At 38.3% G+C, this 23,994-nt stretch overlaps 1 long non-coding RNA gene across 2 annotated transcripts; it reads left to right on the top strand.

Annotated features, from left to right (window-relative positions):
- The first annotated feature begins 53 nt into the window (after window positions 1–53).
- LOC309484854 lies at window positions 54–23,270 on the top strand. Of its 2 annotated transcripts, XR_014200989.1 has the most exons (5): window positions 54–435; window positions 1,320–1,495; window positions 2,229–2,364; window positions 15,782–15,905; window positions 22,510–23,270. It is a non-coding gene; the product is annotated as an uncharacterized lncRNA (long non-coding RNA). The 2 variants fall into 2 exon arrangements; XR_014200990.1 differs by lacking the exons at window positions 15,782–15,905; window positions 22,510–23,270 and adding an exon at window positions 8,695–9,799.
- The last annotated feature ends 724 nt before the right edge of the window (window positions 23,271–23,994 follow it).

Raw genomic sequence — 23,994 nt, 5'->3', positions numbered from 1 at the left:
ACGGGCCTTCCCCTTTTATCAGGGGCTTCAGTTTGATACTCACTTAACTGAACAATCGTTACAATGTTAATTCATTGAGTGCATACGTGAACTTAATTAGTTGGGGGTATAAATGCGTAAATATATACAGTAGGCTACACAGTCATATATATGCCTACTCAATATGATTTTTAAGTAATATTTTTAATAAAAATAAAACTTCCTATAGCCTATATTTGATCAAATAGTGCAATCATTATATGTCATTAGATATTTTTGTGTTGATGAATAATATGTGGAAGATCTAGCTAAGAGAAACAGTCACAGAGAGCGAGTCGTTTTCCATCCGTTTTCAACTGATATTTCTGACATTCATTTCCACTCAACCACACAGAATTTTTGTCTTCACTACAAGAGCATCTTTATTGAAATGTTACAGAAATAAGCTACATAAAGGTAAATAAATGCTCTGATTTTTTTATTAGACATTTGCTGTACAAAATTAAGTTACATGATGCTGTATGATGGCACTTGATGGCATTTTAGTAATTGTGTATAAATTATGTCTTAAAGTTCTTTTACAATAGCCTAAGTAATATTACAAATATTATATATATATATATATATATATATATATATATATATATATATATATATATATATATATATAAAGAAAATACTATTTCAGAAAGAAAAGTATATTATGTATATATAATATAATATAATTAAATTAAAATAAAATACTATCTCAGAAATAAAATAAAATACTATTTAGGCAATATTCATACCTTGAAATTATGTTTTGTTTATAAGTAAAAGTTTAAAAATGTAAAAATGAGTGCCTTCTCCTCACTTTGTTGTAATGTGAAAACTAGTCTTGTGTTGACAGGGATTCAGTCGTGTATAAGTCTTCTTTTTATTATTTTATTTTATTAGCTTGTAGTTCAGTTGCATTTAAGTTATTTGTACTACTTTTTACTTAAAAAACAACATCATTTCAAGGTATGATTATGCAAAGTATTTTCTTTTCTTTCTGGCTTTTGGCAATATTTTTTTTCAGAATTTTTTTTTCCATTTAAGTTACTTGTATATACATCATATCATTATAAGTCAATACCCCAAACCAGCAACGTATACAAACAAACTTTTCACACACACACGCACACGCACACGCACACGCATGCACACGCACACGCACACACACACACACGCACACACACACACACACACACACACACATGCACACACGCACACACACAGTGTCCCCCCCAGTGCAGGTATGACACAATTGCCTCCCCGCACTGTCATTTCTCTAATTCCACCTCCCGCATCTCTCCTAGCAAGGTGAATTCACAAGGTCACCAGTTGAACTCATTGGTGCTGACACCTCAGATGATAGCGTATTGTCCCCAGTGACGTGTTCACCAGGCTGGGCTGATATACTCTCCACCTGCCCTGTGGAAGTGACCACCACCTTAGTTAAGCTGATCTCCCGCAGGCGACATTCACCACGAAGGTACAGAACACAAATGATGCGCAGAAGCGGCCCTCGTCTACTGTATCAGCAATTAAACGAATCACACTACGCACACAACACACTGCCCTGCAGTCTGTTAAGCATTTACGGAGAGGCTTTGAATGCATTCTCAGATCTAGTTGGCGCAGTTGCCACAGGTTAATAGCAGTTTTCTGTTCACAAAGTGTGGGAGGAGGGATTTTATATTAGCGCAACTCTTCTTTGGAGCAGTGTCTGTATGCAAAATTTTTACTTTTATTGTAGCAATAACATGAGTATAAGGCAATCAAATGATTATTGTGTTGGTGTTCCCTCAGTATTGAATTGTACTAGACAGCAGCAATTTTTATGAGGTCATATTCATATCTGTGGTCAGGGAGTGGCAGAAGTGCCATGATGTAAATGATATGACCAGAATCTGACTTAATGTTAGATTTTGGCAAGATATGTTTGCTTATGAAAGTCTCCTAAAATCATATCTTTTCAGTTGATGCTCAATCAGAGAGTGACGTGAAAGATTGCTAGATTTCTTTGTCACACTTCTTCATCCTGCAGTTTCGGGGCTTGAGAGTTTTCATGTGGTGGGGTAATGTAGTGATGTGTAATTCTGACTCATCCTGTGTTAATGCTTTTTCTAAACATCTGAGATTTTCCGTCAGTAAAGATGATCTGTTAAGCAATATACCTATATGCACCTGTGATCAGTTTCTGTCTGTGGTCTTTCTTTCCACAGCAGCGCATAGCTCTCGTCTCAGTGTTACGGAGGGAAGAGGACACAGGGCCTAGTCGGACGCCCCACGGAAACTCAAGCGTGCCTAGTGTTTTTATGGACCCAAACCATGCCTGCACTCCATCAGTCATGTTATACGGTTGGTGTTATCAAAACAGCACTTGTTAAATGTCAAATCTCACTTCCTTTTCCTATTTACTTCATTTTTGACTTGCACTAAGTTATAAAAACAAATACGTTATATACCCTAAAAAGGTCTGTTTTATTCAGTAAATTTATCATTTTCAATCAAATAAATAAATAAATAAATTTTATCTTCTTTTTTTTTTTTATGAAGAACACATTTTGTTTATTTAGAAATATATAGCATTCTTACATTTTCAAATAAATAAATATATAATGGTTTCTTGTATTTTTTTTAATCATTTTGTTGATAGCAAAGAACAAACATTTTTGTTTATAAGCATTAAAATATCAATTAAAGTGGTATTTAAGACATTTAAAGTAAAATTGTATGTAACTTGTATTACCAGTGTGACCATGTTGTCATATTGAAATGTATCAAAATGACAAATGAGGATTTCATATATTTTTTATCAATATAATTTAGGATTTAATCGTTTTTGAATCTTGTGTATTTACAACATACATTTCCAAATTGGCAATTTTATGGAAATGGTTATAAAAGTTGTGGTTACACTTTATTTTGATGGTCCCCTTTAGACATTCTGTTGACTAATATTGCAACTACATGTCACCTAACTCTCATTAGAGTACTGGTTGAGTATAAGTAGACTTTTAGGGGTAGGCTTAGGTTTAGTTGAATTATTTGACACAATTTATTATAGTCTGTAGAATGTCTGTTGGGGGACCATCAAAATAAAGTGTTACCAAAGTTTCTATTCAGAATAGGAAGCAAGTAAAATACATTCGAGCTTGAGCTTTACATCCTCCTAGGCCTACTAATTAATTTTGCAATATGTATGTTTAAATACTTTCCGTCCTGCAGTGACACATCAACAGAAAATAGAATTTTCCCTTTTAATAAGCATAAAATAAAATCAGTTAAAGCTTTTTTTCTGTGTATGATAGCATATGAAACAATGTGCCAAAATAGTCTTGTGGTTTAACGTGCAAATTATAATCAGCAAAAAGTATTGTGCCAGCAATTTAATGAGTTAATATAAATTGACAAGCTTCATTAAATATTTGCAGTCACACGGCAGGACTATATAAACGAACTAATCAAAACGTTGATTTAAACAGTGAATGTTACAGCATCTAAAATACTTTCCTTAAACAAAAACATACATTTTAGCTTAAAAAAGAGTTGATATCCATGTAAACTCATTAGCAATGTTGTATGATACTCTATTGCACTTTCAGATGGTGATACTCAGATTTGTGATTTTATCATGAACTCCAAAGAGAATACATTGTCTGACTGGTCTTCTTTGTCTGTGAATATGTAGAGGTGGATGAGGACACGAGTACAACATTTCTAATAATCAGTGTGTGAATAGCTCTGATTAGAGAGACATAGCAGCATATGTTTCTTCAAGTCAGCCCTTCCTCTCAGGCAAGGGTACCAAATTAATGCAACATATGCTAATTTGAATCCCCACTTTGGGTGTGAAAGAAGGCTTTTGGGAGGCACCACCGCTGTGAACGCAGGTAGGGGGGGTCGTTGGAACGGTGAGAAAGGAGGCGGAATTAAAAGGTGTAGAGAGAGAGCGTTAGAGGAGTGAGAGACAGACAACTAGAGAGAAGGAGAAGAAGAGAGTAGAGAAGGTAGCACTTAGTGCTCTGCGGAATTCTCACCCGATATCACATGATCTCCTGGAGAAGTGCAAATGTATTCCACTGCAACCCTAGAAACACACAAGCTGCCACTTCCTTCGTTTATAATTAGCTGGTAATCAATGCTGAGTCTCTTGGAAAGGGGAGAAGACTTGTTAATGTCCATAAGGTCTTTCAATCAGCAATTTTTGCGATCTTAACATGTGTGGCGAATCATTCTGTTTAACATGAGTGTTAACACCTACTTTTTAAACATTACAATAGAGGCGGTCGCATCCATCAAAAGGGATTTTCCACATGTACATTCATTTTTGAATGTGCATCTGCTGTTGTTGTGGGGTTTGTGTTCTCCAAGCAGCCTCTGAACCCTGTGTCACCTCCATAAACGCAGTGACTGAGTGTAAGCTTGAGGCGCTACGTTGTACATTGTTAAGCACCGAGGAGAGACCCACATGCTGACGTATCCAGGGCTCCAGACGTGACCTTTCTACTGCAAGGGTTCTTAGAGACACACACACAAAAAAAGGAGAAATCTTAGTAAAAATCATTTTTGTGTGTGCATCAATTATGCTCAAGAACTGAGTTCTGTTTTCAGTTTTTTTCAACAAAACATTCCATTCTTTCTTTCTTTTTAAGTTAAATGATAATAATTTCACCTTTTCTAAGAACATATATATATATATATATATATATATATATATATATATATATGAAGAGTTCAGATGCAAAAGCCTCTAAGTGCCATTTGAAATTTTCTTCTAGAATGATCATTTTTATCAAGCTTGTATATTTAAGTTCAGTAATTTCACTTAAATGGCAATGAAAATTACCTATTAGTTGTCATTTAAGTGAAATTATTGAACTTAAATATACGAGCTTGATAAAAATGATCATTCTAGAAGAAAATTTCAGATGGCACTTAGAGGCTTTTGCATCTGAACTCTTCATATATATATAACATATATATATAATACGTGCTATCGAATCGCAATCAATCGCATCTAACATAAAAGTTTGTTTATATAATATACAGTCAAACCGAAAATGATTCAGACACCACCAGATAACTGATATTTTTTTACTAGTGGGTGCAGGACACTATAGTTCATTTATGTAAGTGAGGATAGCAAAATAAAGTAAACTGTGACATATTATACCAGTAACATTTATAAAAATTTGGGACCAAAAATTATTCAGACACTTTGACTTGACCATGTTTTGCTTAAGTGTATTTCCATTAATTGCTAATGGGACCTTTTTACACCACAGACTGAACAAAATTAAGCACTGCTTGGTAATTGGTTGACCTAAATTGGTATTATCTAATTGTGTACTTAAATTTAAGAGCTGACAGCTATTCAACCTAATTAATTTGTGAGACAGTCTACTAGAAGGATGGCCAAAACCAGTGAAATGTCAACTGATTTGATAACTCTGAGTTCTTGTCATATTTAATTACCATTTTCTAAACTATAGCGAATAAACTGTGATAATGTGTGAAATGTTGAAGGTGTCTGAATAAATTTTGGTTTGACTGTATGTGTGTAACATATATATATATACGCATGTGTATATATACACAGACATACTCAGCTCCGTCTTCACCACGACAGACCGGTACATCGACCGCATTACTGCAGAAGCTGCACCAATCTGACTGTCAATCTCTCGTTCCATCCTTCCTTCATTCGTGAACAAGACCCCAAGATACTTGAACTCCTCCACTTGAGGCAGGAACTCTCCACCAACCTGAAGTGGGCAAGCCACCCTTTTCTGACTGAGAACCATGGCCTCTGACTTGGAGGTGCTGATTCTAATCCCAGCCGCTTCACACTCGGCTGCGAACCGCCCCAGTGCATGCTGAAGGTCCTGGGGCCAGTTGCATAAACATAGCCATTATGTTAAGACTGTGTCTTAAGAACTAGTATGATCAACTAGAAGTTAGTTAGGGGTAATCAGTCTTACTGTTCGGTGTCAAATTAGACCAATCTACATTTTTATGTTACTGACTTTAAAAAGTTATTAACAGTTTTAAAGAATAAAACTGGATGACTAACTTGTAAGACTAGTCTTAACAGTTTATGCAACTGGCCACTGGTCTGGTGGGGCCAACATGACAACATCATCTGCATAAAGCAGAGATGAAATCGTGTGGTCCCCAAACCAGACACCCTCCGGCCCCTGGCTGCGCCTAGAAATTCTGTCCATAAAAATTATGAACAGAACCAGTGACAAAGGGCAGCCCTGCCGGAGTCCAACATGCACTGGGAACAAGTCTGACTTACTGCCGGCAATGCGAACCAAGCTTCTGCTCTGGTCGTACAGGGACCGGACAGCCCTTAGCAAAGAGCCCCAGAATCCATACTCCCAGAGCACTCTCCACAGGACACCGCAAGGGACACAGTCGAATGCCTTCACCAAATCCACAAAGCACAGGTGGATTGGTTTGCCAAACTCCCATGAACCCCTTCAGCACCCTGGAGAGGGTAAAGAACTGGTCCAGTGTTCCACGACCGGGACAAAAACCACACTGTTCCTCCTGAATCCGAGGTTCTACTATCGGCTGAATTCTCCCCTCCGGTCCCCCTTCTTAAAAAGAGGGAAAAACCACCCTTTTCTGACTGAGAACCATGGCCTCTGACTTGGAGGTGCTGATTCTCATCCCAGCTGCTTCACACTCGGCTGCAAAATGAAGCAGCTGGGATGAGAAATAAAGAAATAAAGGCCCTCGGCCTTTGCTTCCTCAGTGGAAGACAAGTTGGTGGAATTGAGGAGATCCTCTAAGTATTCCTTCCACCGTCCGACGATATCCCCAGTTGAGGTCAACAGCTGCCCACCTCCACTGTAAACAGTGTTGGTAGGGCACTGCTTCCCCCTCCTGAGGTGCCGGACGGTTTGCCAGAATCTCTTCGAGGCCAACCGGTAGTCCTTCTCCATGGCCTCACAAACTCTTCCCAGGCCCGATTTTTTTGCCTCCACAACCACCCTGGCTGCCGTCTGCTTGGCCTGCCGGAACCCGTCAGCTGCCTCAGGAGTACCACAAGCCAGCCAGGTCTGATAGGACTCCTTCTTCAGCTTGACGACATCCCTTACTTCCGGTGTCCACCACCGGGTTCGGGCATTGCCGCCTCGACAGGCACCGGAGACCTTACGGCCACAGCTCCGAGCGGCCAATAACAGAACACTGCTCGGGTTCAAATCAAGAGGGTCCGTTCCTCCCAATCACGCCCCTCCAAGTGTCACTGTCGCTGCCCACATGGGCGTTGAAGTCCCCCAGTAGAACGACGGAGTCCCCAGTTGGAGCACTGTCCAGCACCCCTCCCAGAGACCCCAAGAGGGCCGGTACTCTGCACTGCCGTTCGGCCCGTAGGCACACATGACAATGAGAGACCTATCCCCGAACTCCAACACATGGCGGCTGAGCTGGGGGGCTATAAGCAAACCCACACCAGCCCGCCACCTCTCACCATGGGCAACTCCAGAGTGGTAGAGAGTCCAGCCTCTCTCAAGGAGTGTGGTTCCAGAGCCCAAGCTGTGCGTGGAGGTGATCCCGACTATCTCTAGTCGGTACCTCTCAACCTCCCGCACAATCTCAGGCTACTTCCCCGCCAGCAAGGTGATGTTCCACGTCCCTAAAGCCAGTTTCCGTGTCCAGAGATCGGGTCGTCTGGTCCCCCGCCTTCGGCTGCCGCCCGATCCACTAGGTGGTGAGCCCATGGGAGGGCGGTCCCAAGTCACTCCTTCGGGCTGAGCCCGGCCGGTCCCCATGGGCCACCAGGCGCTCACATGCAATCCCCAACCCCGGGCCTGGCTCCAGGGTGGGGCTTCGGCTGCACCATGCCAGGCGACGTCTGGGTCCTTGTTTTTATTTGCTTCATAATGGGCTTATGAACCGCTCTTAGTCAGACCTGTCACCTAAGACCTGTTTGCCTTGGGAGACCCTACCGGGGGCATATAGACCCGGACAACATAGCTCCTAGGATTGTTGGGTACTCAAACCCCTCCACCACGATAAGGTGGCAGTTCAAGGAGGGGATATATATAATTTATATATATAAACACACACACACGTTATATAAAGAAATGTTCATGTTAGATGTGATTAATCGCGATTAATCAATTTGACAGCACTAATAATGTTGCTAATATATATATAATGCTCTTTTTTAGAATACATAATATGAGGGACTAAACAGGAAATACTTATTAGTCGTTTATAAATGTAAATCTGAATATATAAATACAAATCCAGATATAGTTATAAGCCTGACTATATAAATGTATATCCAAATGTATGTATATAAATATGAATATATAAATGTATATATATAGTTATATGCACACATTACATTTTAATTTTATTTTATTAATGTATTTGATATTGTAACAACATGAGGGTGGTTAAGTGATGACAGAATTTTCAATTTTGTGTTAACTAATGCATTTCTTAAATGTTTTTATTGTGGGTAATTTATTGTTACTTGTCTGCATAATTTTTTATTAAAATACAATAACTTGCTCTGAAACTATTTGTCTCTCCCTCTGACAACACTTAAGACATAATGTTAAGCGATGGCCAAATAGCTGTTTAGAAAACACATTACATCTTATAATGGAAGGCAATTGCAATAACAAAAAAAAAAAAAAAAAAAATTTCATGTCATTTCAGCATTTCATCAGGAATGCTGCTCCAGTGAATGATGGGGAACGAGTAGCACACCCTGAACATGTAGAACTGTGTCCACCAGTCTGGGCTGAGAAGGTGAGGAGAAGTCTTGCAGACGAAATGCCAAGCTTATCTACAGTTTAGGGCCTGCGTTTGACTGAAGAAGACAGCTGAGCTCTCCCACATTCCTTTAGCTTGCTCCGCGGGCCCCAAATGATCGTCCCCCAAAGCATGGCTTCCTCTTATTGGCAGAAGGACTGTACAGTCCGCTTTCCCTTCCATCGCTCCCCAATGTCAGAAACGGGCCCCCCACTGTCGCCCACTTGGCGAACATTAAGAAATCATCACCGCTGTCATGACTACTGTCAGACAGGGGTCATCGCATGTAATGTGGAATCAGCAGCCTCTTGGGAACCGACCAGGAGAAAGCTGACTCTTAAAGATGTTAAAAACCTGCATGAGAGATCTGACGTGCCCCACCGTGTCTGCTCTGACTGAAATCATGAATGAGCAATAGTGTGTGTCTCTGTCTGTATCTGTTGGCTCGTAGCCTGGAAAAAGTATGTGGGCTAGTGTCAAGTCTCATTTGCGTTGGTGAGCCGTGACAGACATAAATCACTGCAAAAGCCCATTAAATCCACTTTTGTATATAGTCTGTAACAAGGCAATACGAGCAGGAGTTTTGTATCTTAATACATGTGGGGAGGGAGTGACAGGAGGAAAACAGGAGAGATAGATAGTGTAAAAAAAAAAAAAAGACATCAGCGCTTATAGAGCAGAAATGGAATGTTGCTGGGCAATGTGCAAGCAAATGTCGGTTAGGATAGAGCTAAAGACATGTAAAGATGGCAATTGGGTACCAAAGGAGCTTCAAAAAAGTATTGAGCAAAGGCTGTGAATACTTATGTACATGTTATTTTTTTTATTTTTATTAATTTGCAAAGATTTCAGACAAACGTCTTTCACGTTGTCTTTATTGGGTATTGTTTTTAGAATTTTGAGGAAAATAATGAATTTAATCCATTATTGAATAAGGCTGTAACATAACAAAATGTGGTAAAAGTGAAGCGCTGTGAATACTTTCCAGATGCACTGTACGTATTGTGTATTCTAATCGTTCTAATAATATTTTATTATATTAAATATCTAAATAATATTATTACATAATATGGATATACAATATCCATATAGGAAGACTGACTTTGCTAGCGCTTAGCATACAACACAGATGGTGAGCTGAAGTGAAATACATCTCACTCTCTCTGTTTTGACAGGCTTATGACTGGTTAAAGGGAAGTCGTAAGTAAATTCACAGGAATGATTTGACCAATCAGAACTGTTTACTGCAAACTGGCACATAATTTGCATAACATTTATTTATTTATTTGCCTATTTAAAGGCTAATAAAGATTAATGCTACAAGATTTTATGTAAAACATATTCTGAAAAATGTTTTAATTTTCGCCACTCATTTAACTCAAAAGCACAACACATTTATCAGTGCAGGTTGTGACTTAATTTCACTTCAATATTTAAGTTTTAATGTGTTCAATTTCATTGGGTTGGACTAAAAAAATTAAATGCAGTCATATACAGTGTAAATAAAACAGTTTTCCCTCAAAACCATTACACATTTTGACAGATTTATGAGCAACGAAGGGTGTGGTGTTTTTTTCCTGTTGTGACCCTGGACTTTGGTTTCAGTGAAGTCTCTGATACTGACCCTTCAGTCCTGTATATGGTGACACACTTGGCACAGGCTTGAATCCTACCACATTTGGACAGGATCAGACACCCTTTGGCAGAGCGAGTGCAGGATATTTAGTCCACATCCAGGAAGGATCACTGTGGGAAAACAGACCTTCAGAGAGCACAGTGATGCATTTAGGGGTTCAGAAAAAAAGAGAGAGAGCATATCCTGCAATGATACATGCGTTTTCTTTTATTCTTTAACTTCTGCCTTTGTCTTTTGTGCTACTTTTTGTGATTTGTTCAACACAATATATATATAACATTTTCATTTTCATTTTCATTTTAATAGTCCACCCAAAAATGAAACATTTACTAAAGATATTTTGAAGAATGTGGTATACCTATTTCTATGTGAGCTTATATTCACATTGACTTCCAACTAAAAATGCAATGGAAGTCAATGGAAACTGAAAGTGTTTTCTTACCAAAATTACTCAAATGATCTTCATTTGTGTTCCACAGAAGAAAGTAAGTCAGGTTTGGAACGACTGAGTAAATTAAGACAGAATTTTCATTTTTGGTTGGACTATCCCTTTAAATGAATTATTATCTCTTTTACTGCTGGCCAGTTTCTTTCTAATCTAAGGCATTACCCTAACTAAAATGAAACCCAGTTATTGCTTTTGAATGCTCTACACAAGTAAAAGTAAAACTATTTTATTATTATAATAGTTTAAAAAAAAAACTATAGAACTGAAGTAACTTCTCAAAGAATACCATATTAAAAATAATACCATTCACAAAAAGTTTCGACGTTTCTTTAATCTCTTTTTACTTTCTGTGCTGGAGGGCCTGATTCTTAAATTACTGTAATAATTTTCTAATTGATTGAATGATTGACAGTCCGAGACATGCATAATGATGAATGACTTAATTTAGGGATGGCGAGCAAAACGAGTGATGGACAGGTGCCCTTTCTGTCTGTGAAGCCATGTAAAGTGCAAAGGACTTAGGCATAAAGACCAGGGCAGGACCTTCATGATGGCGTATGCTCGAAGTGCGGAGGCAAAATCCTGTGAAGGGGGTGTGTTACTCAATTCACCCTCTAGGATTTGGCCTTGGTCATTCCTGCTTTTAAACTGTGGCATGAAGCAGACATTGATGTGTATGTGTGTGTGTGTGTGTAGGCGTGCATAATTTACAGTATTTGTGTGCCTGTGAGTGGCAGCAGGAAGAGTGGGCTCAGCTTGAGGGTGGCCGACACCAGCGCTAAGAGGTTGGGGGTGGTGGGTGTCATGGAGGCTTTAAGCGGCCTTCCATGTGACAACAGCTTGCCAACCAGAGGTCTTGCCTGAGCTCTCTTCTATTTCTAATTCATCTAGTTTTATCAGTACCAATCATTTGAATCATTTATTTTTAGTGGGATATGGTCTCTCTGCACTGCTTCCCCGGGCAATGGCTCTCAGCGGCCTGCTAATGAGTGTCAATCTGCTGGCTTTGCCAATTTTATGACAGACACCTCATCTGACAAATGCAGAGCTACAGTCAACATGCATCATTCCTTCTGACACCGAGCTGAGTTGCGGTGTCACACTCTTTCAGATGCTCTGAGAGAGCGTTTCGCTTTTGTTGTGAGGATGTTTATTTGAAGCGCTTTGAGGTCAGAGAGTCTTTTTTCAGATTCCTTGTGTCAGAATGTACTATCAAAGAACCTGTGAAAGTTAAGAGTTTATCAGTTTTGTAGAGAGAGCGACATTACATTGCATAAAACTCTAGTCCCATATTCTAGGTCATGCAACTTATAAAGATTGTAGGGAACAATGTTCTAAGATGTACATGAAAAGATATGGGTGGTTTGGTATGTTTGTGTATAGTCTGTGTACACTTAACCAAATTTTGGGGACATATTTGTACCCTGAAGTGAGCTAAATCTGACAAACTTAATTTTGGGGATGTCCTCATTTGAAAAAAAAACATTAAAAACAATGAAAATAAACTTTTTTTATTGTAAAAATGAGGAAAGTTTTTAGGGTTAGGTTATGTAATCTATTTTCTGTGAATGTGCAAGACTTCCGATTCATTAGCCGGCATAGTCGCTATAGGTAAATAACTAGAGGAATAACAAAGTGCAGTAAATGGCCAAATTTGCGTTAAAACCAGTGTGCTTATGATTTCGACAAGACATTAAAACAATATGTAAAGAAATAGCAGTAAATACCAATACTAATATCAAGAAGCATAACAAGGTTTGTATAGCTAAAACAACACAGGCTCATTGGAAAAACATACCTGTGGCAACATTTTTGCAAAACGCGAAATACATACCAATACGCAGTTTCCAACAGAAATGAACACTAGAGGCAGTAAAACAGCAAGCACTTTTAATCGTTTTGACACACAATTATGATTACAGGGGCAGATTATGGATTAATAAAGAGTTGATTTTGCACAATTATGTTATGACCTCAAAACACTTTTTACCACAGTGCATGATTTGTAAACGAATATATTTTGGAGTTTGCATCACTTAACCAGCTCCATATGTTCGGTTTTATTGTCATGTCAAGGTTGCTCGATAGCTCAGCTGGTACAGAATTGTGCTTGTGATGTGGAGAGCTCAGATTTGAATCCCGTGAAAGACGAGTCATGAAAAGATGTTTTTATGTCACATTTACAACACTATTGGGTGGGTTTAGGGTTTAGTGTAGGAGTACGTTATTTTAAAACAGAGCATTAAGCTTTTAGCGAAACGTACAAGACACAAATTTTGCAATCAATTAATCAATCAATCAACAATACATCAAACATAGACAAAAATCTATGTTTGTATGTTCATGTATTATTATTATTATTATTACTAAACTTACACTGTCATTAATTTTGTTTTGCACAGCAAAATGTGGCTGATAAAACCAGACCCCTTTCACTTAAAGTGTGTTACTATAGTATTTGTCATTCTAATGACATTCATACATGCTTACAGTTTGTGGTAAACACAAACTTTATATTTTTGTTTTATATTTTGGTATTTCTATTATCCTCCTATTAAAAAATGACATTGCATGCATTTTGTAGTCATACATAAGGTGACATTGAAGGTGCCCCACTAAAAGCGCAATTGGCTCCCCCAAATAAAATCGTCCAGAAACGGCACTGAATCATCATATAACCCTGTGCATGTGCATCTCTCCGCGTGTATTTTGACCCTGGTGCACCTGGGCAGCTGTGTCTGTGTCAGAGACTGCATGGCCGCAAGTGGACGGATACATTTTGTCCGTTTACGTATCCTTGTTCCCGGGGTTCTTGGGAGAGTTCAATTTTCTAGTAACTCAGCAGACGTCACAGAGCTATTCTGGCCGGCCAGTTGTGACAGCCGGCCAGCAACAGCAACGCCAGGGCAGGAATGCTGCGGGGGGGGGGGGGGGGGGGGGAGGATGCTTGCTGATCTTCAGAGGAAGTGGAGACGAGGGCTCTCCCATTTCAGGGGGTGGGGTGCAGAGTTTGGGAGAAGGAGTGTAGCAGTGGCTCTCTGGAGAGACGAGGAAGAAGGGGAACAGGCACAGGAAGAGGGGTGGGCAAGGTATTTGGGTTTGGTGCCAGCCAAGCCAGGGCTCTGGCATGCTGCATTCCTAAAGATCAACACAACGGTGTTTCCTTTCAGCTCCCCGGCCTGCGAACCCCTTCAGCTACTCGACTTTACAACACAACCTCACACACACACACACATACACACACTTGCCTTTCTTGTCCCATAAGCCTAATTAGGTTCGTTATATGCCAAGCCAATTTTCCATGGATGTCTCACTGCATGTTATGATCAATAACCACCACGTATACACATTTTTTGAGGGTTTTATGTGTCCTATTTTTAAAGTGTTCTCACAAAATTCATTCAATTAAAATCGTAAAAAAAAAATCTTATTATTTATTATAATCAGTGAAGTTATTTCAGCTGGGGTGTATTTGTCATTCTGGCATATTTGGCAGATTCAGTATTTTATTTATTTATTTAAGTAATTTTGTATGTCGTATATGATTGTGACTAAGAAAACTCTGGGCATGTATTTCTTGCAATGCAGGGTTCAAGAGGTTAAAATGCTTGCTACTGGCAGACTGTTTGGCAGCGGGTGTAAATTAAGAGGGTCAAGACCCTGTTAAGGGATCCTACAGGGTAGTGATAAGTGCAGGCATGCTGGGTCAATATTCAGTGCTGAAGCTTGACTCATTAGGTCAACTGGTTTGATTTTACTTTTGAATTACGCAATAGAGCAGTCTCTCCCAAGATCTCAACTGCCCTTCATGAGAATAAAAAACTATGTAATTATGAAACAAGCGTGTATTGCTGATGAATGAAATACTGTCTGTGATGTACCATCAGACCGAATGACCTTTGATTGCATGTTTGGCCAGTAATCACAAGAAAAACTGTCAACTCAATTTCAGCCTGCAACACAGTGCTGCTGACTCTTAAAAATTCACCAAGCACACACATTATATAATTATTATTATTATAGTAATTAGTAATTATCATTATAGCAACTACTAATACATGCATATTCACATAATGAAAATAGGCAGGAAAACCTGTAGGCAATCCTCAACTATCTGTTATTACTTTGCCATTAATTTTCTCCAGACATTTTTCAAATAATTCTTCAGATGAGAGTTTTGACCGATACAACCAGAGACGAATCACATTGCAAACTTTGATTTGAATTAAAACAGTTCAGAGTGCAACAGTCGGGTTCTAGAAGTAAAAACTCTAAAAGTAGTAAAGGAAAAATTAACTCCATATATGGAAATTGATTTTTAACGATAACTTATAAACCTTTAAAGACAGCCTAACTGTAAACTACGAGGTTGTTAATTGATAATATTTGCTTCCGTTGAACCCAATATTATTTCAACTTAGTTTTAAAATAATCGTGTTTAACAGCGGAATTAGTGGTGAAAAACTACATTACCCATGATGCTGTACAGAAAATTCAACCAATCTGAGAATCGATACAAACTAAATGCGGCATACGAGCTCTTTAGCTCTTTTTAGTGTAGTATTTTAAATGATGTTAACATAAAACAATTGAATTATGTCATATGTCATTCTAATTATAAAATACAATATATCTGAAGTTTAATGAAAAATATTCCAGTATATTATACAAATATAGAAGTTATTTGGGCATTATTTAACCACCCATAATCCATTCTTAAGTATCTGGAGAGAGCAGTCCATTAACAGTTAAAAATATCCACTGGAGGTTATCAAGATGTAAAACAAACAAAAACAAAAGTATTATTAAAGTCATTATCAGTTATATGTACAATGCCTTATCACACTTGATGAGCTTATCAGTCTAATTAGGTCTTCTGTTGCTGTTTTGATATGACATATTTACAGCCCCTCATGGGAATTCTGACAGAGGTGTGTTTTGCAGCACCTCTGATGTACAGCACACCTGAAGAAGGTGCTGGCGGGAGTTTGCATCCTTCTGCTTAACACACGGCAGCTGTGCTGAGGGAAGGTGAGGAAAGACTGCTGATTTGAGAGCTGTTAGTTTGCATGAGAGCAGACTGCGAGCTCCATGGGCATGTTCACAGACACTGCTGACAAGAGCAGAAGTCAGTTTTGATGTCTTGCTTTATGATGAGCATGATCTTTCAGCTTGTGCCTTGGTGGCTGTGTGTGTGGTCCTGGTAAACCCTACATTATGGGGACCAAAATGTCCCCACAAAGATATAGTAATACCAGTCATTTTGACCTTGTCAATTTTTTTGGTCCCCAAGAGGAAAACAGCTTATAAATCACTAAATTATGTTTTTTGAAACTGTAAAAATGCAGAATGTTTTCTGGGAGGGTTGTATTTAGGGGTAGGGATATGGTTAAGGGACAGTATATAAATCATTATGTCTATGGAAAGTCTTGTATCAAACATGTGTGTGATCATAAAATGCTATTTCAAAGTTTACTTTCCTGTGTGTGCAACTTGAATCTCATTGTGCTCCTGTGCATGAGGAGTTTCTTTAGTGAGAAACCTGTGTGTTTATGTGTCATGTAATATTGGACTTGTCTTGCAGTACGTGTTTTGATATGTGTGTGTCTTTGTGCTTGTGTGTCTGTATGTGTCAGGTTCCTGTCTTGTGTGTATGTGAGTGTACATGTTCTTGCTTTTGTGTGTGTGTTTGTTCTGTCGGCTCAGGTTATGTTGATGCTGAATGCCCACTCCTCGAGGGACTACAGGCCTGCAGGGCGGTCTTTCTCTCATCAGCAGCATTAGGGTCCGGTGCATGATGGGTGCTGACCCCTGGGAGGGCCATAACCAACCTAAGCTCTCCTCCTGGCACCACTCACTCACGCTGTGTGTTACATAGATGGCAAGCAGGCTCCTTTTTAAGCTGTTTTAAAACTAGCTAGTTATGAACTATACACTGCACTGTAAAAAAAAGTTGATGCCTTAAGTTTTTGAGTATAATCAACTTGGATTTTTAAGTAAGTTAAACTTAAATTACATTAAACTGACTTTAAAAATGAATGTAATCTCGTATAACTTATAAGAAAACGTATAACTTATTTTGGTGAGTTAAAGCAATGCAAAAACATATGTTGTCATAACTTATTGATCATATAATTTTTTACAGTGAAGTTCAGTTGAGGCGGAGAGCTGAGAGAGGGCTCTCTGAGTAGAAAAGTCCTTATAGTCTAAACCGTAAAGGCCCCTTTCGATTTTTGTCTTCTACCAAATAGCAATAAAACCCCCTATACTTTCTTAAACACCTGTTTGTCATTTATAGAAAGGGTATGGAAACCCTTTATAACAAGGTCCCAATAATTAACGTAGTTAATGCATTATCTAACATCAGCTAACAATGGGGAAGACTCTTTTTAGGGTATTTATTTTTTTATCTTTGTTTAACATTAGTTAATACAAATACAACTGTTCGTTGTTATAGTTTATTATCTCAGGTCCATTAAATAATAATAAAATAAACTTTTAAAATAATGTATTAGTAAATGTTGAAAGTAACATCATCCATGCTTTTGAAGTGTTTTTCATTGTTAGTTCATGTTAACTAATGTTAACACATGGAACATTATTGTAAACCCCCCTTTCTTAAAAGTAATGATACATTTAAACAAGGATGCATTGAATTGATGAAAAGTGACAGTAAAGACATTTATAATGTTACAAAAGATTTCTGTTTCAATCAAATGCTGTTATTTTAAACGCTCTATTCATCAAAGAATCCTGAAAAAAATTAGCACAGTTCTCCCAAACATATTAAGCAGCACATTTGTTTTCAACATTAATAATAGACAAAATTTTATTTTACAGTATACTGGAATAGATATTTCACACTATATTATTAAGTTCTGACTCAAAACTGAGATCGCAGAACCGCAGTACAAAACGAACAGGGCAAAATTTAATACACAGAAATGTATTTGAATATAAATGGGCCTTTTTAGATCATTTCAGAAAAAGAACAAGTTATTTCATGTTGAACAAAGATCACAAAAACAAACGTGCGCTAATAAATCGTACACAGTAAAGAGCACACTATTAACCCGAACAGAAATTATTTCTACTTAAGTACATGCAAATGTATAGAGAAAGTCTCTTTGTTAGTTATATTGGCACATTCAAGTGTGCTATTGCTAGCTAGCAGCTTATTGTAAAAGTTTTGAGTTAACATGATGTTCATGCAGTCAAATTGTATGACCTGGTTTAGTCAACATTTCAATCAATTTGCAATTAACATGTTTGTGTGGTACAAAATCTAAATTTCAACTTTGAGAACTGATTGCCTCAAATTCTTTGAGTTCTGCCAACTTATTAGCGTTTACAGTGCAGGAATGTACATTAAGATTTGAATTAGCGCGCATTTCTTACATTTCAAGATTTTGAAATCTTGTTTGACTGATGTTTTTGAGGTGATTTCCTTACCTGTGCTTTGCCAAAGGTGAGACTTAAGGCCTGATGGAAGAGTGACCATAACAATGGAACCGACAGTAAGGCAGGGAAAGCCTGGAAATGTGAAGTGACAAAGGGTGCCCTTTGTGTGTGAACTGATGGGGTGGAGGACTGACAAGGTGCTCCCTCTAGGGGTTAACCTTCCAGTCCGGATCAACTGCTAAATCTAGGTCAGAAAAAAGAGGGGGAGGGTATGTTAGAGAGAAGGTGCAGAGCAAAGAGGGACGTGTTGAAGAAACAGTGATTAAGATGAGGGCATAAGCATAATGTTAAGCATTTGGGTTTCCTTAAAGTGCCATATTATGCTTTTTCGAATATTACCTTTCATGCCGCGTGTAATATAGCTGTTTGTGAATCTAAAAAGTCTGCAAAGTTTCAAAGATCAAAGTGTACGACAAATAAAAGAAAGAATCAATTCTGAACTGCCGAAACAAGTTGTCAGAAATTCCAGTCTCACTTCCTGTTACATACCTACTGTAACAAAGTAACAAATTAGCATAATACCAGCCTATGGTCTTCATTGGCTGCCCGCTAACAACATCTACTTTGACCCGCCTAATTGTAGATGAAGCCTGGAAGAGTTTGGTCCGTGTTGTTGACATGTCAAGAAGAGGCTGTTTCTAGCGTTGTGAAAGCAAATCCATTTAGCATGCAATTCGAAAGGAATGAGGACTCATGCTGGAATTGATACAGTGAAACCCGCCATTTTTACTGTTCTCATCACTGTGCATCAAGCACTGAGGAAGCTTCCAGAGATGAAATTCAGATATGCTAATAGACGTTTTGTATTCAAAGCGGTCGACCAATCACAACAGATCGGGCCGTCTGACCAATCAGAGCAGAGTAGGCTCACAGAAAGGAGCGGTTTAGAGAGACTGAACCTACAAACAAACCATTTTCAGACACTTTGGCAAATGAGGTGATGTGCAATGTATATTCCAACCCGATCTCACGGGAAAACGTAAAAATTCTACAAAGTGGCTTATTCGTACGAATTCATACGACCTGACTCGTACGAATTTGCAAAATCGTACATATTTTACGAATTGGCCAATTCGTATGAATTCATACGAATGACCTACCCCTGACCCCGCCCCTAAACCTACCCATCACGTGGGTTTAGACAAATCGTACAAATTCGTACGAGTGAGGTCGTACGAATTAGTACGAATTAGCCAACTTTTTATCATTCGTACGAATTCGTACAAATTGGTCGTGAGATAGCGTTGTATATTCTGAAAAAAACGAAAGTGTTTTTTGACCTTGGATGCATGTAAATCTATTGTAGGAGACCTCCAAAACAACATTTGCAACCTTTAAAATAGCAAAACAGGGACACTTTAAAAAGGACACAGGGTGAGGTGTGCAGGATGTGGTGATGTTAAAGGTCAGATTGGTTGAAGAGGGGTTGACCTTCACCCTTCATGACATGTTAATTAATACCACTATTTGTTCTAAAGCCTAAATTACTTTGCAGTGGGTGTGCAGTATCAATTGCAGCTCTGCTGTAGCTTATAGCATCTCGACTCATTCTGAGAAAACAGATTTGGCAGAAGACAAAACAATACCACTATTAGTTTAAGGGCACTATTTGGCATCACTCAGTTTGAAGTTATGGCAGAGCACTAGGAAGCCACAGCTGAGTTCCTCCACACACAGAGACAGTCATCTGGCTCTCCGTGCTCCATTACACTGGCTCTGATAGGGACACATACTAACAGTCTTCTCACATTCATCACACAGGTTTCATGGGCCGGGGGAGATGAAGGGGGAAATGAGCTAAACCAATGTGCTCAAAAGAATAGTTCACCAAAAAACGTGTATGTTCTTAAAGTTTATCACAGAAATAACAGCAGGTTTGGAATGACATTAGAGTAAATAATAACAAATGTAACTGTTGGGTGAACTGTTCCTTTAAATGATCAGAATGAGCTGTATTTAAAGTGATAGTTCATATGAAAATGCTGTCATCATTTACTCTCCATAATGTCATTATTCACTTCAAAATCTTGACATTTTGTAGTAGTTTTCATTGGCATGTTCAGCAAATTCTTATGGCTGAAATCGAGTCATTTCAGTAAGAATCCGTGCAATTTTTTCAAAAATGTACATGGAAACAGTATAGTTTACATGCACATTCTTGTCATAAATATCATGTGAGCAGAGGAGAACAATAGCTATGTTTCCATCCAAAGTTGGAATATTGCATAAAACATTTGCGAATAAAGCAGTGTTTCCATCCCATCTGTTCAAGAGAACAAAATCATCACTTCCTGGGAAATTGGGGCAAAATATCTGTAATAAAAATGGAAGTTACAATCATGGAAGCCACTGTTGCTCTTTTTTTCCCGGCATCATGACTTGCGTCTCAAAGCGCGCAGATAAAATGCAATAAATGTTGACGATTTTCAGCTTATTTAATTAATTATTAGCTTTTCATCCACTCTCAAACCCCCTTGCAGTTCCCTCATGAATCCCCATTTGGAAAACCCTGCTTTAAACCATACATTTTATGTACAGCAAGCTCATTGTAAGAAATAATTATGGGAATCATCAACAGGTTCTACCAAGACTCACGTTGGCAAGAGGTCACAAATTTCAGGACTGATGCATTTTGCTCTCTGTTCTGGGCATTTAATTTTGATGGTGATTGTTGTTGTGGTTTACCTCTTGGTAATTTGTTCACTATGCTTTCCACTAGCATTTTAGCACAAACTGACCCTTACATTCTATTAATTAAAATTAGCATCCATCCCCTTAGCATTGACTTGTTACGTCAGATAGAATCAACTTTGTGTCAGCAGGCCCGAGGGTCTCTGGCCCTAACGAGCCCAAGATCCTAATTAGGGACAGAAGAACTGAGGGGGAGCGGGGAGGGGGGCAGAGGGCCAGAGAGGGTCCTGCTGGGATGAGCATGGCCACGGGGCGCGCGGTATTTATACTTCACGCACCTATGGTACACATGGTGTGGGTGAGACCAGAATGGAACTGGACCCAGGCAGCGCCTCACACCCCAGCCATCACAACCACTATCAGTCCAGACAGGAGGACGGAGAGGGAGGACAAGAGAGAACGAGAGAGGGGGAGAGAACGGTGGGAGGACGTTTAAAATGAGAACAAAGAATTGGGTTAGAGAGGAAGTGAGTCAAAGATTGGAGAGAGAAATAGACAAACTGAAGAAACAGACCAAAGGTTGCTGTTGTGGAATAAAATAACACGTCTATTGATATCAGTGTGGCTAGGCAGAGGAAACAAACTTTTTAGCTCCTTCCTTCTATTCATCTCATTAAATAGTCCAATTAAAACCAGATATCTAATAAAGTTTCACCCCAAATGAAAATTCACTCATTATTTGCCGAATTACTTTTTTTCTTCTGTGGAACCTTCAGTATAGGTTTATCGAAATGTCTGAGCTATCCTTTATTCGTGCAAGGAAAGTAGATGGGGACTAGAAGCTGTCAAGCTCAAAAAAGGACAAAAAAAAAAAAAAAAGCAGCAAAAGCATTGTAAAATAAGCATATTTGAGTGCATAATATTCTAAGTCTTCTGAAGTCTCATAATCGTTTTGTTTGAGGAACAGACTAAACAGACTTTATTTGCTGAAAATATTGGCTGTAAAATTCTTCTATTTATGCATGTATATGTATTAACATTACATAATTTTTATTTTTTATTTTTTTACCATTAATAATTATATATATATATATAAACTACTGTTCAAACATTTGGATTTCAATGTTCTGAAAAAAGTTTATTATGCTAACTAAGGCTGCATTTAAAAATACAATAAAAATGCACCCTTTCTTAATAAAGTATTTCTTTCAAAAAGAAAAAGAAATCTTACTAACCCCCATTATTATTAAAAATACACACACACACACACACACACACACACACACACACACACACACACACACACACACACACACACACACACACACACACACACACACACACATATATATATCCTATATGTGTGTGTGTGTGTTTGTGTGTTTAATAATAATTAAAAATATCGAATATATAAATATTTTTTTCTATTTCGTTTGACCGCTCATTCCTTTTGTTGCAGCTACGTTTCTCTGTGTATCCCTATCTGTGACTGTGACTGAGGCCTTTAATGTGTTTGTGTCATCTCATCATTTAATATGCGCAGGCAAGTGTTAACTCTGAATGTGACAAATCCTTTCGAGGCTCTCGGCCCAGGCAATAGGATGGCTGGTGATGTGGGTTCTTCCAACAGGAGCAGACGGGCCAGATGAAGCAGGGAATATGAGCCTAGGACCTGAAAAGACATGTGTCAGTAACACGGGGGGTGACATGAGACGACACCCTCTGGTCCAGTAGATGTTAAGCCTCTATGAAGGTCTCAGCCTGAATGAATGAGGCTGAGGGATCTTTTGGACATTGCAGCTGATGGCAGAAGACATCTTCAGATCTCCCTTGCTGGTGGTTTCTGACTCATACAGGCATGTAGGAGGCACAAATGTGGCAGGGTTTAGTGTAGAAGCTTGCATTCAGGGGTAGGAAAGAAAAGTGTAACCACCCAATTTCTTATGAACCCTGCACCCGTCTCTTTTTGGGCTCAATTTAATCGTCTTTCTTTTTCACTATATGTCACTCCTTCCTGTTCTTGCTCTATTGTGACTCAGTCTATATTGCTTGTGTTTTTTCTAATTAAATGCAACATTCATTACAAAATGCATTTTTATCATAACAATTAAAGTCAAAATAGATTTTAGTTACATACAAAATTCATTCCATTACGACCAAAGTAAAAAGATATTTCAGTTAATAATAATGAAGCATCATTCTCACATGCTGCCGCTATTTCTAAATTGTTGTTTGTCCAGTTGGATGTTTGGAAAGAGGAGTTTATAGTTAAAACTTTATGAAATTAAAATATTTAAAGATGAACTTGTGTTGTATTCATGAATTCAAAACCGATTATAATATGTTGTTCCAGCAAAGGCTGATCAATTGGACGTATGTGGGCAACGACAGAGATGGAACATTGCCTGTTCAGTCAGTCATTCTGAAATTAAATTTGTCAATAAACAACTATGGAAAGTGGGGGAAGACGTACCAGGGGGATGCTAATCATTCTAGAGACCCTATTTAGGTGGAGGTGGTGCAAAAGCACCTTCTGTGGTGACAAAACATGTAACTCCCACAATAACACATCCATCACTAACTCAGTATTTCCAGAGATCACACCCACACTTACTGCTATTAAATGACCTCTAGGTCAATTTAAACAACCAGAAGATTAGAAATTATACAGATATTTTATAAAGATATAACATTTTATACTGTTGTTTTGGTATTCAACAATAGTATTGATCTGTCTTACTTAAGGTGGACAATGACGCAATTTTCTTCTAGACACAAACTTTGTTGTATTTTCATGTTATCACTGTGAATCTGCTTTGATACAATCTGTATTGTAAAAAGCGCTATATAAATAAAGATGACTTGACTTGACTATAAAGTCAATTCAAATACATAATCTGCCTTCATCTTCATTCTATCATTCTATATACTGTAAAAAAGTTGCTGCCTTACATTTTTAAGTACAATCAACTTGGATGTTTAAGTTATTTCAACTTAAATGACATTAAACTGACCTAAAAAAAATCGA

The sequence above is a fragment of the Leuciscus leuciscus genome (genome assembly GCF_965113295.1).
Source record: "Leuciscus leuciscus genome assembly, chromosome: 21".
NCBI classification, from domain to species: Eukaryota; Metazoa; Chordata; class Actinopteri; order Cypriniformes; family Leuciscidae; genus Leuciscus; species Leuciscus leuciscus.
This window is presented reverse-complemented; position numbering and strand designations above follow the sequence as displayed.